The sequence below is a fragment of the Ptiloglossa arizonensis genome, chromosome 3, assembly GCF_051014685.1.
Source record: "Ptiloglossa arizonensis isolate GNS036 chromosome 3, iyPtiAriz1_principal, whole genome shotgun sequence".
NCBI lineage: Eukaryota > Metazoa > Arthropoda > Insecta > Hymenoptera > Colletidae > Ptiloglossa > Ptiloglossa arizonensis.
In genome coordinates, this window is record NC_135050.1 from 24,289,107 (window position 1) to 24,305,971 (window position 16,865).

A 16,865-nucleotide genomic window follows, 5' to 3' on the forward strand; every position below is an offset into this window, starting at 1 on the left:
ATAATTACATTTCTTGGTGTTTTCTTCCTGTGCGAACATCGCTACTCCGCGACGTGTAAAATCCACGGTAGGTCTACCGGCGAACGATTCATCACGGTCGGAATTTTTCTTAGGATTCAACCATCACGCACGAAACGTGTACGTTAAAATTAGTACGACGTGAGCCAGGAGGACGTCGGGGTTACTCTCTGTGTTTCTTTTCAGAGTGGAACCTCGCGAAAGGCATTAGAAAGATGCACGCGAAACGACGACGACGCCGGCACACAATGTATAATACGGTGGCCCCCATGGATCAATGAACGCGGGCGTTGCGCTTGCTCTACGTTTCAGACGTTCTTTCAAGACCGATTCTATAATCAGCGTGAATCAGCCTCCGCGTCTTTATTTTGCGTTCGCCTCTGTCGCGAGATGCGAGGGTTCAGCCCCGTTGGATTACGCGTCCGCTTGATTAAGGGCCTCGCACTCCCTCCAATTTGCTCAAGCCGATAATCACAGGTATCGATCTCTCGCGTGGGTTGCACCTTTGTTCGTCACCGAGCGGGGAAACCGACCTCAAGACGAGCCAAGTCGTTAAATTAAGATCACTCCCTTAACGACAGGATAAACTGCATTTTTAATTACACGCAATTAGAGCAATAATACGCTCGACGATTGAATGGCTTTCAAGGCTACCGTGGCTTTCCTACGATATCAAAGACGCCGTGCTTCACGAAGGGGTGAAACAATCGGGGTGAAGTGTACGCGGTGCTCGTTGTCTGCTCTTTCGAGTTCCTTTATTTCAAAATATGCGACCTTAACGTATTGCGAAACGATGTGTTTTGAATCTCGACCCGTCGAATTTGCTCCGAAATGATGGACATATCATCGATCAGGTGTTACACAAGGATAGTAATGAGGTAAGGGTATGTGGAGATTGTTGTCTGCTCTTTCGAGTAGTTTTATTTCAAAATTAGCAATCTTGATATACTTTCAAATAGTGCATTTTGAATCTTGACTCATCGAATTTGCTCCAAAATGCTAAAAATAATATATCATCGACCAGGTGTTACACAAAGACAATATTGAAGGAGAAGTGTATATGGAGTTTGTTGTCTACTCTTTCGAGTGGTTTTATTACAAAATCAGCAATCTTGATATACTTTTAAATAGTGCATTTTGAATCTTGACACATCGAAAATACTAAAAATAATATAATATATCATCGACCAGGTGTTATACAAAGACAATATTGAAGGAGAAGTGTATATGGAGATTGTTGTCTACTCTTTCGAGTGGTTTTATTTCAAAATTAGCAATCTTGATATACTTTCAAATAGTGCATTTTGAATCTTGACTCATCGAATTTGCTCCAAAATGCTAAAAATAATATATCATCGACCAGATGTTACACAAAGACAATATTGAAGGAGAAGTGTATATGGAGATTGTTGTCTGCTCTTTCAAGAAGTTTTATTTGAAAATCAGCAATCTTAACGTATTGCGAAACGATGTATTTTGAACCTCGACCTATCAAATTTACTCCGAAACGCTGAAAATACATTCGACCAGGTGTTACACAAATACAGTAACAAAGTATGTACATACGAAGGTCGTTGTCCACTCTTTCGAGTATTTTTATTTAAAACTAAACCCCCTGTGTTGCAAAAAAAATGGGGAGACACATATAGAGGTCATTGTCTACTCTTTCGAGTGTATTTATTTAAAGATACATCCCCCTTAAGGGTTCAAGTACCTGCAATCTCGTCGATTGGTACTCTGGAACACTTTATCTCGAATCTTAACCGGTTACGTTCGAATTTACTCGAAAACTCTGGAAATATCATCGAGCAGGTGTGACGGAATTGAAATTCGATATTCGATTACAGTTAGCTCGTACATCGACCGTTGAATTCTTGCTAGTTATATCAACGTTCTATAATCATTCACACGCAAAGTATCGGTGCACGTAGATGATATAGCCGAGGAGAAAATTAGATTTGGCGACCAGTTTTATGCGCGATTGACCCGGATGCAAGTTCGCCGTGCCAAAATACATTTTCGGGAAGGTGCGATACCCTTTGGAACGATCGTAACCGCGCGACACGAGCGAGAATTATTTATTTATCCGACGCGAAAATTTATTCGTTTCACTTTTCTTTTCTTCTTTTTTTCGAAAGCAGGGACCCCTTGAAAAACGACGCGAACCATAACTACCTGCACGATAAATCACGACGACACCATAATACCCATTGGCTGCTATACAGAATCTACCCTCCAATCGGTAAACCTTATCGTTAGCGCGGACTTCAATGGCAAACGTCAATATTTGAATGGAGGGTGCGAGCAAAGCGAATGCAGAGAATAATATTCTTGTCGATGAAAAATTTAAACGAGAATCCAGGACGAAAGAGAAATTTTTCGTGCTCGCGAAACAAATAAATTCGGCAGAGGGGAAACAATGTTCACGATTTTTCATTTAACGGGCAACGATTCGATATTTATTTCGATAATGTTCGAACCGACCACGAGACTATTATCACCCGTTTCGTGGAATCGCAAACCGCTCGGTACACGCGTACGTTTCTCGAAGGGTTAATCGAGTACTCGGTCTCGTTACTCTCGAGTGTCATCGAATTGAAAAACAACAACTCGAGCGAAATTTACGAGAGAAATTTACGTTAGAATTTACCACCGTTCCTGTAATTGAGTATTATTGTACGTTGAACGCGGCTAAGTATTCTCCGTTTCATTATGGCGTACTTGGCGCCGAATATTTACACGATACTAAACTCGAACACTCGAGTGGCACTCTCTCTCGAACAAGAACGGGAGTTTGTTAGTTTTACTATATAGTCTCGAAGTGTATGAATCTCGAACGAAATTCGCTGGGTTGTAAACGCTTCTTTCTCTTTTCGAATGATCCATCTGTAATAATCCATCGAATAAATTTTCCTCCCTTCTCGATCCGTGGACTCGTTACGTCATCGCAGAAATATAAAAAACGTGTTTCTGTAATAGATGGTAAATTCAACGATCGTCGAATACAAATTCCACATCGATCGATTATTTTTCCAGCAACATCGTCGACGAAGTACCTCGAGAATACTCGCTTTCGATCGAAACGTGAAAAACATTATCGTTTCTCGATCCGTGGACTCGTTACGTCATCGCAGAAATAAAAAAAACGTGTTTCTGTAATAGATGGTAAATACAACGATTGTCGAATACAAATTCCACATCGATCGATTATTTTTCCAGCAACATCGTCGACGAAGTATCTCGAGAATACTCGCTTTCGATCGAAACGCGAAAAACATTATCGTTTCTCGATCCGTGGACTCGTTACGTCATCGCAGAAATAAAAAAAACGTGTTTCTGTAATAGATGGTAAATACAATGATCGTCGAATACAAATTCCACATCGATCGATTATTTTTCCAGCAACATCGTCGACGAAGTATCTCGAGAATACTCGCTTTCGATCGAAACGCGAAAAACATTATCGTTTCTCGATCCGTGGACTCGTTACGTCATCGCAGAAATAAAAAAAACGTGTTTCTGTAATAGATGGTAAATACAACGATCGTCGAATACAAATTCCACATCGATCGATTATTTTTCCAGCAACATCGTCGACGAAGTACCTCGAGAATACTCGCTTTCGATCGAAACGTGAAAAACGTTATTGTTTCTCGATCCGTGGGCTCGTTACGTCATTGTAAAAATAAAAAAACGTGTTTCCATAGTGGATGGTAAATTCGACGATCGTCGAATACAAATTCCACGTCGATCGATTATTTTTCCAGCAACGTAGTTGACAAAGTACCTCGAGAATACTCGCTTTCGATCGAAACGCGAAAAACATGATCGTTTCTCGATCCGTGGAATAGTTACGTCATCGCAGAAATAAAAAAACGTATTTCTATAGTTGTTGGTAAATACAACGATCGTCGAATACAAATTCCACGTCGATCGATTATTTTTCCAGCAACGTAGTTGACAAAGTACCTCGAGAATACTCGCTTTCGATCGAAACGCGAAAAACATGATCGTTTCTCGATCCGTGGAATAGTTACGTCATCGCAGAAATAAAAAAACGTATTTCTATAGTTGTTGGTAAATACAACGATCGTCGAATACAAATTCCACGTCCATCGATTATTTTTCCAGCAACATCGCTGACGAAGTACCTCGAGAATACTCGCTTTCGATCGAAACGCGAAAAACGTTATCCACGTCTCTCCGTTGGAACTTAGACAAACCATTGCTAATTATTCGTCGTGAATTTCACGAACGAAAATCGCGTACCAAGCCTATTTACACTGTATCGTCGAATCGATAACCGAAGCTCCGACAGAGGACCGCCTATCGTTAGCTGACCAATTAAAAAAGAAGAAGGAATTGTACTCGTCGGTGCTCGTACATCTGTGCTACGAGCACAAAGTACGTAAGGACAATGAACAACGAGGACAAACTTCAATATCAGAGCTTCTGCAGTCTAGCGATAAGGCTGGCTACAATGCTGACGCAACGTCCAAATCAGCTACCGAATAGACCAGTAGCTTACATCTGGAGATCTTTTGGCCACTGATTGGAACTCTAACCACCGAGATACTTTAAACCTAGATATTATCGAATATTTTATAGAGGAAGCAACGATCGAAAAGTTTCTCGTGATATTTAAGCCCGGTATATTAATTCATATTGGTCGCATTACGTTCGATTTTTGTTCATCCGATTTTGATTGCTCCTCGATGGAAAATCGTGCAACGATTTGCGGAATTTCGAACTTTCAACAACAGACCAACGACCTGGACAATATACGTACTTGAAATGAAGTTTCTTGACATAAATTGGATAAGATTTCGGAGTGTCTTTAATTTTGACACAGATATTGAATCAACGCCTTATCTCCTCGATAAACGATAAAACTTCCAAACAAATCGTACACGGACTGTTTCCAATGGTGGTAAATCGGTAGATACAAAGATTTCGACGATAAGTTATCACTGTTTACAAGTGAACGTTATTGGGATCGGAAACACGGATCGACGTTGCTGGAAAACGTTCACCATCGCGATTTCGACAGAACCTTATCGGCATAACATTCGACGCCAGTACTGCATTACGTGCAGCGTTGTATATTTACTCGCGAACTGATCAAAATAATACGAGACCAGACACCGTCGAAGCTAACTGGAACAGGCTGGATGTTCTTTTCCCAATTACGATTCCATGTCGAAGAACGTGAATCTATTAACCTCTCGCTCCACGATCCGAGTTTCGACAACGAGCTTCGGAATAAATCAAGATCGGTCACAACTCTCACTGTCCTCGCTAACGTTAAATTTTCTTCTCGTAGAGAATGAGAGAGTATTTTACTCCATAAAGGTTCTTTTTTCTATTAGATTGTTCGGAAAGTCATCTAGTTTTATTTTTTTTTTTTTTTTTATGAAAATGAAACACAATTTTTTTAGAGTGTATAAACACTTTTCGAACAACCCGATGATACTTAAAAAAAATATACTTCAACGTAGAAATATGGCCAAGACTCGACCATGATTCTCAAGTTTGGTCCGATCTCCTTAAACGAGATGATTAAAAATACAACAACGCGATTCTCGATGATAATTCACCGGCCCGAAACTGCATCGAACAATTCCCCATGAATCGAACGAGGCTACTCGAGACCAAATGATCGATACCCGAGCGGAGAAAAAAATGTGAAACACTCCATTTCCATTCTGTACCGCTACGAGTCACGTTTGTCGTTTAAAAATGGCGGTGTATCGTCGCTTAGTTATCGCTCAAAGCAACGTGGAACGATATTCCAAGAATTACACAACGAATGACGAACGATCCGAGTATCACCGCTCACGCTCTTGCCATAACTCTTACCACTGGAAAGGTAATATTTATAACACTGGCTCCGCGAACCTGCGAAAAGATCACAGTAAAATTTCGTATAGACGCTTTCTGTACATTGAAATTGTATATTGTAATTGTACCGTGTATTGTAAAGAATAAATCGAGCAACAACCAGTCCCGATAATTGCCAAGTTTTCAATCCGGCTACCGTAACAGCAACTCGAGACGAAAACTGTGAACGTGGCACGAGTAAGGGATCGATGAAGGTTTCACGGTGAAGATACGTCCTATCGATTTGCTATTATTCTTCCCACGTACTCGCGGTATGCTCGAACCTTTAATAAAGTGCAATCGATGGCACGGAGCGAGAGACGGTGATTTTAACGACTAATGCCGCCACAGGACCGATAATCCTCCTTTATTTGCGTTTGGTCACACCCTACCGTCCAATCCCTCTTCTAACTGGTTACTTTCGTACGGGGATAGTCGAGATCCTAACTAATTCGGACTTTGTGCTCCGAAACACCGTATCGTCGTGCTCACAGTGTCCAGTTACCCTCGTTTCCATTTGAAAATCTCTAGAACTCCGAATAACTCGAACGTAGAATGTGGTCGACTTCGTCAGCTGGTTTCGAACGATAAAGTTGACTTTCGAACTTTGACTAGCGACCGACCGAGTCTTTGCGTTTTATTCTATGATCTATCACGATCATCGAATCGCTGCTTGTCGACGGAAAGTTCGTATCTAAAATTATCGCGCCACCAGAAATAAACTTCGAAATTATCCATGGTGTGCGTATCGCGATATCTATACGTTACGTGTCTAACAATGAACGGACGATCCTCGAAACGTTCGCCGCGAGACGAACAGCAGATACCGTGAGAAGTAACGTTAATAAAAAAAAAAAAAAAAAGAAAAAACGAATCACGTGTAGACTGGACCGTGTGGTCGACGGTAACAGAAAGCAGACCCATATCGGATAGATACGCAAACGTTCGATCGGAAATTTCTTGCTATTAAAGAGTCGCGAATACGAATTCGAAAATCGTTGCGAAATTTTACAGCGATTTCGAACGGTTAATGGTATTCCTGCTCGATGCGTTTTATATGGAGATGTATATCAGGTGTACGGTTGTAGTTTATCTACCTGGGTATGGGAGAAAAATTAGTATTGGGCGCACGTGCACGCGAACGACACGTAGACGATGTTTTATCATCGCGGTTTTCATCGTGTCGTTAATTAGTAATAGTATCGGGATGCAAAGGTAATAATTACATAACTAGGTATCGCAGTGCGTAGCATGTGGTGGTATAAATGGTGTCGTTAATAGGTATGAAATGTGTACTACCGTGTACGGTATACTGTAGTAATATCTTGATACCAAAATATTTGTGAAATGATATTCGAATAGGGAAATATTCCAGTTGGAATCTTCGAGGGGTAAAATGTTCGAGTAGCGATATTCGAATGCTATTGTAAAATATACAAGTGATAATATTCGAGTAATAATATTCCAGTAATAACTTTCGAACGCTATTGTAAAGTATTCGAGTAATAATATTTGAGTAGTAATATTCGAGTGGTAATATTCAAGTAGTAATATTCGAGTAGTAATGTTTGAATATTAAAGTATTCGAGTAGTAATATTTGAATATTAAAGTATTCGAGTAGTAATATTCAAACGTTAAATTATTCGGATAACGTATAATAACATTTGAATACTATTGTCAAATATTTAAGTGGTAATATTCGAGTATTAATATACGAGTAGTAATAATCGAGTATTAATATACGAGTAGTAATAATCGAGTATTAATATTCGTATAGTAATATTCGCATAGTAGTATTCGAGTAGTAATGTTCGAGTAGCAATACTCGAGTAGTAATATTCGAATACTAAAATATTCCACTACTAAAGTATTCGAATACTAAAATATCCCACTACTCAAGTATTCGAGTACTAATTGGATAAGTAATATTGGAGTACTAAAATATTCCACTACTAAAGTATTCGAGTAGTAATATTCGAGTATTAATATTCGTGTAGCAATATTCGAGTAGTAATATTTGAGTATTAATATTCGTGTAGCAATATTCGAGTAGTAATATTCGAATACTAAAATATTCCACTACTAAAGTTTTCGAATACTAAAATATTCAACCACTAAAGTATTTGAGTAGTAATATTGGAGTACTAACATATTCCACTACTAAAGTTTTCGAATACTAAAATATTCAACCACTAAAGTATTTGAGTAGTAATATTGGAGTGCTAACATATTCCACTACTAAAGTATTCGAGTAGTAATATTGGAGTACTAAAATATTCCTCTACTAAAGTATTCGAATACTAAAATATTCCACTACTGAAGTATTGAAATACTAAAATATTCCACTGCTAAAGTATTCGAGTAGTAATACTCGAACGTTAAATTATTCGAATGGTCGCACCTTTGGCGTCGATGCGTCTCCGAGCCTCGTTGAAGTTAACGCTGGAGGTAACGGAGGGACGTTGGAATTATTCGTCGGTAGGGATACGCGGGACTTACACCGACAAACTTCGTACAATATTACGTGCACGTCTTACAGGTATCCACAAAACGAGACAAGCCCTACGAATTTATCGTATATAATGCATCGCGTTCTTGGCTGCGCGTGATATCGGATGAGAATGCTCCCGGTACAATGGATGCAACGGTTTTCCCCGTATAACAGTCGCGGTGCACGCGCGAGCGCGTTAACGGCAAGAATATTTCGCCGTTGGCGCATTTCATGATTTATGAAAACGTACGGCTCGGTTGAAACATAAATAGAACATTCCTGACGAAAGATGCCATCTTGGCCAAAAAAAGGAAAAGAAAAAAGTGCGCGCGTGCGACACGCTCGAGTTTCATGGCGTGCGCTCGTTAAAAATTCGAACGATTCAGCCCGTGTTCGGAGAACCGATCGTTCGAAGCGTCCGTCCAACTTCTCGAAGCATCCTTGAAACTTTCGAAGCTTCGTCGAGATTGGAGACACGATAAATCACGAGAGTACCCCTAATAACGGCTACACCCACCGATGAAATTTTATTCTAACTCACGAAGCAAACGAGACGAAAATAACCGATGTGGCACATGGTGAACGACCATCGGGGAAACGGGCAATCTTGAATTCCGATTCCAAGAGTACCGACCGATGGATACGATAGAAATATAAAAAATACATGGAAGACGATTGAAAACGCAACGATTCACGCCACGCTCGCTTAACGTACAAACGTCGTTAATTGACAATTCGTTACAGACTCGAATTATCCTTCGTTCTCCATAGTTTATAAATAACCCTCTACAATGCAAAAGAAATTCTCCGTATACGTTGCAGTTCAACGAAGAGACGTCACGAATAAAATTTCCCAAAAACAAACCTTTCCTGTAAAAACTATTACACGATACGTATTAACGAATTAATCGACGAGTTTCGAGAAAGAGGAAAAATGCACGTACAACGACGCGCTTCGAAGCTGATCGATAAATGTGAAACACTCGAATATCTCGTCGAGAAATAGCGCGGATAAATGTTACCGTGTGTATTTAAAATAATGTAGGCGAATATTTCCCGTTAACGAGTTCGCTACGATCGATGGGAAATGTTATATGGGTTTCACAGACTCGGAGTAACTCGTACGATACTGTCCGTACTTGGAAGCGACCTGTCTGGCGGGACGAGACGCGACAACAGTTTCCCAGCAGAAATGTAACACCTTCGTCCCGCCACGAGCCACGGTGGCTGAAAAAAAAACACGAAACAAACGGAGCAGCGTACGATTTCCATCGATGTCGAGCCTTTGGCTCGCTGGCCGGGCACGGTTTACAACACGTAACCCGCGTAAACACAATGGCGTTGAATGGGGGATGGATATATAGGGTGAGCCTTAAATGATTCATAGCTCGTGAGAGAGGGTGTAACGGGCCATTCACGAGCGAGACCGATGCAGAACGTTGTGCCTGACGTATTGATCCTCAAGGAGTACTTTCCCCGATGCCATTTACCGATTCTCGCTAGAACGAAAACAACGCATTCCTGGCATTCGTTTAAATCAGACGGCTCATGGCGGGACAAAAGCAACGGAGGATTACAGTGTCCCGGTGACAAAGAAGACTCGACGAATGCTTCGTTAACGGTACTCCGATCCGAGAGAGCGCCAGTCATTAATTCGAGCGGCAATCGATGTGTAAATTCATTTATGTGCCTCGTTGACCGTGTATTCCCGCTTCCGTCGTTCAGTTTCGCGAAATCATGAATGTTTTATATCCTCGTACGGGGTTAACGTGTCCGCGCGATTCCGAATAAATGACTCTCGGCTCGAGGGACGTTCTTTTTGCTTTGCGTGTGTACGTGTGTGTGTGTGGGTGTGTTTTTTTTCTCCGTTTCTTTCCTTTTAGCGAGAGTGTGCGCGCGACGTGATCGTGTGTCGAGCCACGCGGAAAAAGACCATCCTACGTCGAGGATGTATTGCAGGGAGAAAAAAGTCCTAGCTTAAAGGGAATACGGTACCAAGAGTAGAATGTGGGACAATGGCGTGCAATTTTTGCATAATCTTTACCAAGGTTGGCTGAAACGTTTAATCCGATGGGACTCGAAATTCTTTTCTAGATTAAATTCGCTTTTGTTCTTTTCTTTTTTCTTTTCTTTTCTTTCCTTTTATCTTACGAGTCATCGAGAGGAGAATTATGCGCGATACGATCGTGTATCGAGTCACACGGAAGAGGACGATTATCGGGGATGTATTGAAGGAAGAAAAAAGATCGATCTTAAACGATCTTAGGTTAGTTTTGTTTGCTTTTGTTTCTTTATTATTATCTTACGAGTCGTCACGAGCAAAGTGTGCGCGATCATGAATCGAACCACGTCGAGAAGGACTATTATCGAGGATGTATTGAAGGAAGAAAAAAAATCGATCTTAAACGATCTTAGGTTAGTTTTGTTTGCTTTTGTTTCTTTATTTTTATCTCACGAGTCGTCACGAGCAAAGTGTGCGCGATCATGAATCGAACCACGTCGAGAAGGACTATTATCGAGGATGTATTGAAGGAAGAAAAAAAATCAATCTTAGGTTAGTTCCATTTGCTTTTGTTTCTTTACTTTTATCTTACAAGTCGTCAGAAGCAAAATCATGCACAATAAGATCATATATCGAGCCACGTCGAAAAGGACTATTATCGAGGATGTATCGAAGGAAAAAAAAAGATTGACCTTAAACGATCTTAAATTAGTTCCATTTGCTCTTGTTTCTTTACTTTGTCTTCACTCTATCTTACGAGTCATCGCGAGCAAAAGTGTGCGCGATCGTGAATCGAGCCACGTCGAGAAGTACTATTATCGAGGATGTATCGAAGGAAGCAAAAACATCGATCTTAAACGATCTTAGATTAGTTCCATTTGCTTTTGTTTCTTTACTTTTATCTTACAAGTCGTCAGAAGCAAAATCATGCACAATAAGATCATATATCGAGCCACGCCGAAAAGGACTATTATCGAGGATGTATCGAAGGAAGCAAAAACATCGATCTTAAACGATCTTAGATTAGTTCCATTTGCTCTTGTTTCTTTACTTTGTCTTCACTCTATCTTACGAGTCGTCGCGAGCAAAAGTGTGCGCGATCGTGAATCGAACCTATTAATAGAAGTACTATTATCGAGGATGTATCGAAGGAAGAAAAAAGATCGATCTTGTATTACAGTAAAGCGTGGAACGGTGTCGACTAATTTTTGCACAGTCTTCGCGAGGGTCGTGTTCCTCCCAATCCTAATCTTTCTTTCTCCCTGGAGTAGACGCGTAAAGAAGAACCGCGCATTTTGATTCACTCGCGTTGTAAAATATTTCCAGACATACGGGGGATCGTTTTATAGCCTACTAAGTGAATTGAGTTTACGTCCACGCGTCCCGTAATGCACGGCAACATCTCGAAACCGAGGGGACACCGGAAAAGTGGAGGAGCGTTCGGTGTGGAATCGTTCGGCGATTCAATTTGGGAAATCATTACGACAGAGCGCCACGCAATTAAGGAGGTCGAAACACGGTAAACGATTCTCGTTCGTTTCAATTTCAATATTACACGGGGGGACTCACAACGTGGACGTGTTAACTGTAATTCCATCCTTCCCACAATAACCATTCGTTTATTATTTCTTTTCATCCGCGACAAATAAAATCGGTACGCGAACACGATTACAAAAAAATCGCAACTTGAATTAACATTGTAGCCTCGAGTTCTTTATTTGTACTCGATAAAGTTAAAAATACGAAAGAAACTTTTGTTATTTAACGATACATAGATCTTGAGAAGCTTTTTAAGAAACGAACTCATTTTTGCTCGCTACTGGTCATTCGTTTCTTAAATAAATGAAGGATACGTGAAATTTTTCAAATTTTTATACCGATAGTGATTGTAATTGTACTGGAATATTTATTAACAATGGACGTACTCGTGTGAATCTGGCCGCATCATTATTGCGTTTCGAATTAAATCGAGCAATCGTGTGGCTTTTGAATTATTCGAGCGATTGAATTGTAACAATTGCAAGATTTGAGAATTATGGAAATAATAGAATATCGGGACAGAGAGGAGAATTGTGTATAAATGTAAACGCTAAACACGGAATTAACTAGACGAAATCATTTTTAAAATGCACACACGTCCAATTAATCGTAACTCTCGTTATCGACTCTTGACTTGTTACATTCGTCGCTGTGTCAAACCACTTTCCTTTCCTTTTTTCTTTTTTTTTTTTTTTTACTAATTGCTCGATTCGACTCACTCGATGTTTTAATGCACACTTAACTCGGGCCCTACGTAATTTAACTTAATACACTGCAATGTGTAATAGCAGTGATATTATTAACCCGTTAACCAGGGATGAGTCCACTGGTCGTTTGAAAATTCCTCTACGGTAGAATATACGAGTTAATCGCTCATGAAAATTGAATAATTACACTCGCACGGAGCGTAGATATTGTTTCAAACGGTATCATACTTTGCGGTACAATATCAATTGTGTACTCATTACAACAATACAACATTCTCTTATTTTTGTTTTAGAAATTAAAATAAAACTTCGTCGTTTTACTTCGTGATACTCTTCGAGAAAATTGTTAATTAATCTACTCGAGACTCCCTGTCTTCAATCTATCCATTATATTTGTATCGGAATCAAAGTACAGGTAACGCTTTTATAACACAGGTGTTCACTGTATAAAATATATATTCATTCAATTCAAGTAATTCGTACAAGTTAACATACAGACTATGAAACGAACGATAGTACACACGTACGCACAAGTTTAAGCATTAAAATTACAAACAGAACGCACAAAATTAAACAACACAAAAACGCACAAAAGTAAAAAACGAGAAAAGCGGTGTTTATCGTTTATTGGTGCCAATTTCTTCTCCATCCGTTATTCGTGATTCGTATATAATTAATTTCCAATGTAACGTAGACAATTCATTTCTCCGTGGTAATTTTCAATATGAATTTTCCACGATCTTTGCAAAGTCGCGTACTTTCGATTTGCATAAAAAGAGAGAAGGAATCCGTGCAATTTTCACGTCGGTCGAATGGGTGTTTCTTGTTAGTTGGCGAGTTCCTCTTCGATGTGTTCCGGTCGTTTCACGCTGATATTTGCATCGTTGAAGTTTCGCGTGCTGGCGGCGGACACGGCGCTTCTGGCGTGGCGAATTTTCAATTTAATCGAATTCGAAACGCGGGCCTTTGCGTGGCCCGATTCCCATGAATTTTTCATCGAAGAAAAGAAAGAGGGATATGGGTAGACCTGGTGGGGTACCTGGCCGAAAACTCGTGGAAAAATTGCACTCCACCGATGAAACTGGATTCTCGTTTCCCATGACGGTTTGTCGCCACCGAGGAAGCCCGACGAGTTTATACGACGTCGCGGTCGGGTTCACGCCAAATCTATTTACCGTCGCAAACGAACCCTACGGAACAACATCTCGGAGATCCCCGCCAGAAAAGTGAGAAACGTCGTAAACGGAAACAGAAGCTTTCCCCGGGCTGTTTGCGAGACAATTCTTATTGTCTAAGAATTGCGTTCGCTGGCGCTCCGGTGTCCTCGATTCGTAGATAATTTCCATTGCAAATTGGTAAAAGTACATTACGGAAAATTAGAAATCCTCTGTGTATCACGAGCTGTGCTCGAGAGAACAGAACACTGCCCTTTTCTCGTCTCGATTTACGCGACGAGGGAGAAATCGAGTACACCCTATGGATTCTGTGGAAAATTTTCCAAATAAAATGTACTCGAGAAAATACAATTCTTTCGTTATTTATTCGTTACTATTGGACTCTACGGTAGGGAATTTGGAAAAATTGGTGCAAGTGAATTACAGGAAATTAGAAATCCTAAGCTGTGCTCGAGAGAACAGAACACTGCCCTTTTCTCTTCTCGATTTACGCGACGAAGGAGAAATCGAGTACACCCTATGGATTCTGTGGAGAATTTTCCAAATAAAATGTACTCGAGAAAATACAATCCTTTCGTTATTTATTCGTTACTTTTGGACTCTGCGGTAGGGAATTTGGAAAAATTGATGCAATGAATTACAGAAAATTAAAAATCCTAAGCTGTGCTCGAGAGAACAGAACATTGCCCTTTTCTCGTTTCGATTTACGCGACGAAGGAGAAATCGAGTACACCCTATGGATTCTGTGGAGAATTTTCCAAATAAAATGTACTCGAGAAAATACAATCCTTTCGTTATTTATTCGTTACTTTTGGACTCTGCGGTAGGGAATTTGGAAAAATTGGTGCAAGTGAATTACAGAAAATTAAAAATCCTAAGCTGTGCTCGAGAGAACAGAACATTGCCCTTTTCTCGTCTCGATTTACGCGACGAAGGAGAAATCGAGTACACCCTATGGATTCTGTGGAGAATTTTCCAAATAAAATGTACTCGAGAAAATACAATCCTTTCGTTATTTATTCGTTACTTTTGGACTCTGCGGTAGGGAATTTGGAAAAATTGATGCAATGAATTACAGAAAATTAAAAATCCTAAGCTGTGCTCGAGAGAACAGAACATTGCCCTTTTCTCGTTTCGATTTACGCGACGAAGGAGAAATCGAGTACACCCTATGGATTCTGTGGGGAATTTTCCAAATAAAATGTATTCGAGAAAATACAACTTTTTCGTTATTTATTCGTTACTTTTGGACTCTGCGGTAGGGAATTTTGAAAATTTCTCCACAAATACAATAAAACAAAAGATCAAATATTGATTCGTATATGCATTATTGAGTGTTTACGTAATACGTTACACGGGAAAAATTGACGAAGAATTCGTGTATATGCACCTCTGTCGAGTTATTGTAAAATTGAGCGATGCGTGAGTATGCATCGCTGCGCAGTGTAGGGTTAAATGTCTCGTTGGCCCTGTGCCAACGGATTCTTAAGGATTCGGAAAACATTAACTGCTCTTTTTATTTGTGACACAGACTGCTAAAATTTGTATAATTTGTAAGAAAGGATGAAATTTGTATAATTTGTAAGAAAGGATGAAATTTGTATAATTTGTAAGAAAGGATGAAATTTGTATAATTGGTAAGAGAAGATGAAATTTGTATAATTTGTAAGAGAGAATGAAATTTGTATAATTTTTAAGAAAGGGTGAAATTTGTATAATTTGTAAGAGAGGATGAAATTTGTATAATTTGTAAGAGAGAATGAAATTTGTATAATTTGTAAGAAAGGATGAAATTTGTATAATTTTTAAGAAAGAATGAAATTTGTATAATTTTTAAGAAAGGATGAAATTTGTATAATTATTTAACCGAGAAAAATTCGTGTCAATAATTCGGCTAATTTTGATGCAATAAAATGCAACAACCGAGCGATCAAAACGACACGATGGTGGTACTATCGTCTGACGTCAACGTGTTAAGGGATTAAAAATATGGTGGTCAAAGGTGAGCGATAAACATGAAAAGCGTGGTGAATGCAACTGAATTCCGTGCTCGAGATACGAGCTTCGGATTTTATAACGTCAAACGTGAGATTGGGCATTATCATGAAAAAGGACACACCGGGTTTGTATCTGTATCAACAAAATGGTACAAGTGGATGGTGAATCGGGTGCGAAACGAAACATTCGAGACAAATAGAACCTTTATCCATACCCATTACGGCACTATCAGCACGGACGATTTACATATTACAATCCAATAATACGATCTAGTGTACCTAGTGCGTTTTAGCACCTATTAAATTCCTGTTTACGTTTGGGAGGCGTACGTATCGATTCGATTGAATATTATTCTCAAACATCGGCTACACGTAAAACACCGTGGGTCTGTGTCAATTTAACACTATAATCTCTATCGCGACTTTCAAAGTGTGTACAATTTATATTGTTCAAGGCTGGCGGAAGATATCAACCTTCACCCTCGAGGTTTGATAGAAGAAACTTCATTCTAACGTATTTGAATTTTAATAGAGTTTCAAATATAGGTTGTACCTGCTTCGCAACTTTTTGCTTGAAAATACGCGATGAATGTTGCATGTGAGTTTCACCATATTTTATAGGCGGTCGAGAAGTTGTGTCTCATTGCACACTCGCTGAAAAATGCATTAAAAATATCCATGCGCGGGACACGTATTTACAATTTGAAACTGCATGAAAAATGTATAGCTTTAAAGCGATCTAAATATCGTTCGTGGCTGTTCAATTATATATATTTCTGTCGATAAATACGTCGAAAGGTTACCTTTAACGCATTCCACTTTAAAAGACACGATACAGCGACGATACTTCGAAGGAATATATCGGAACTTGTGTATACGGTCGTGGTTATTTCTCTTCGGAGAAGTTCCGTGTCACGTTCGATAAAAGTTTTTCCTCGAGATCAGTCTGTACATACGAGCAACGCGCTTAAAAACGCCCGCCGTCACTTACACGCTACACCGTACACTCTCGATCATCGATATTAACCACAATGTCGTAATCCGCTCGTACGTTG

At 39.7% G+C, this 16,865-nt stretch overlaps 1 protein-coding gene across 5 annotated transcripts in view; it reads right to left on the reverse strand.

The window, feature by feature from the left end:
- The window catches only part of Inae (inactivation no afterpotential E), a 120,390-nt gene that overhangs the window by 94,423 nt on the left and 9,102 nt on the right, over positions 1-16,865 (reverse strand). The window lies entirely within an intron of this gene.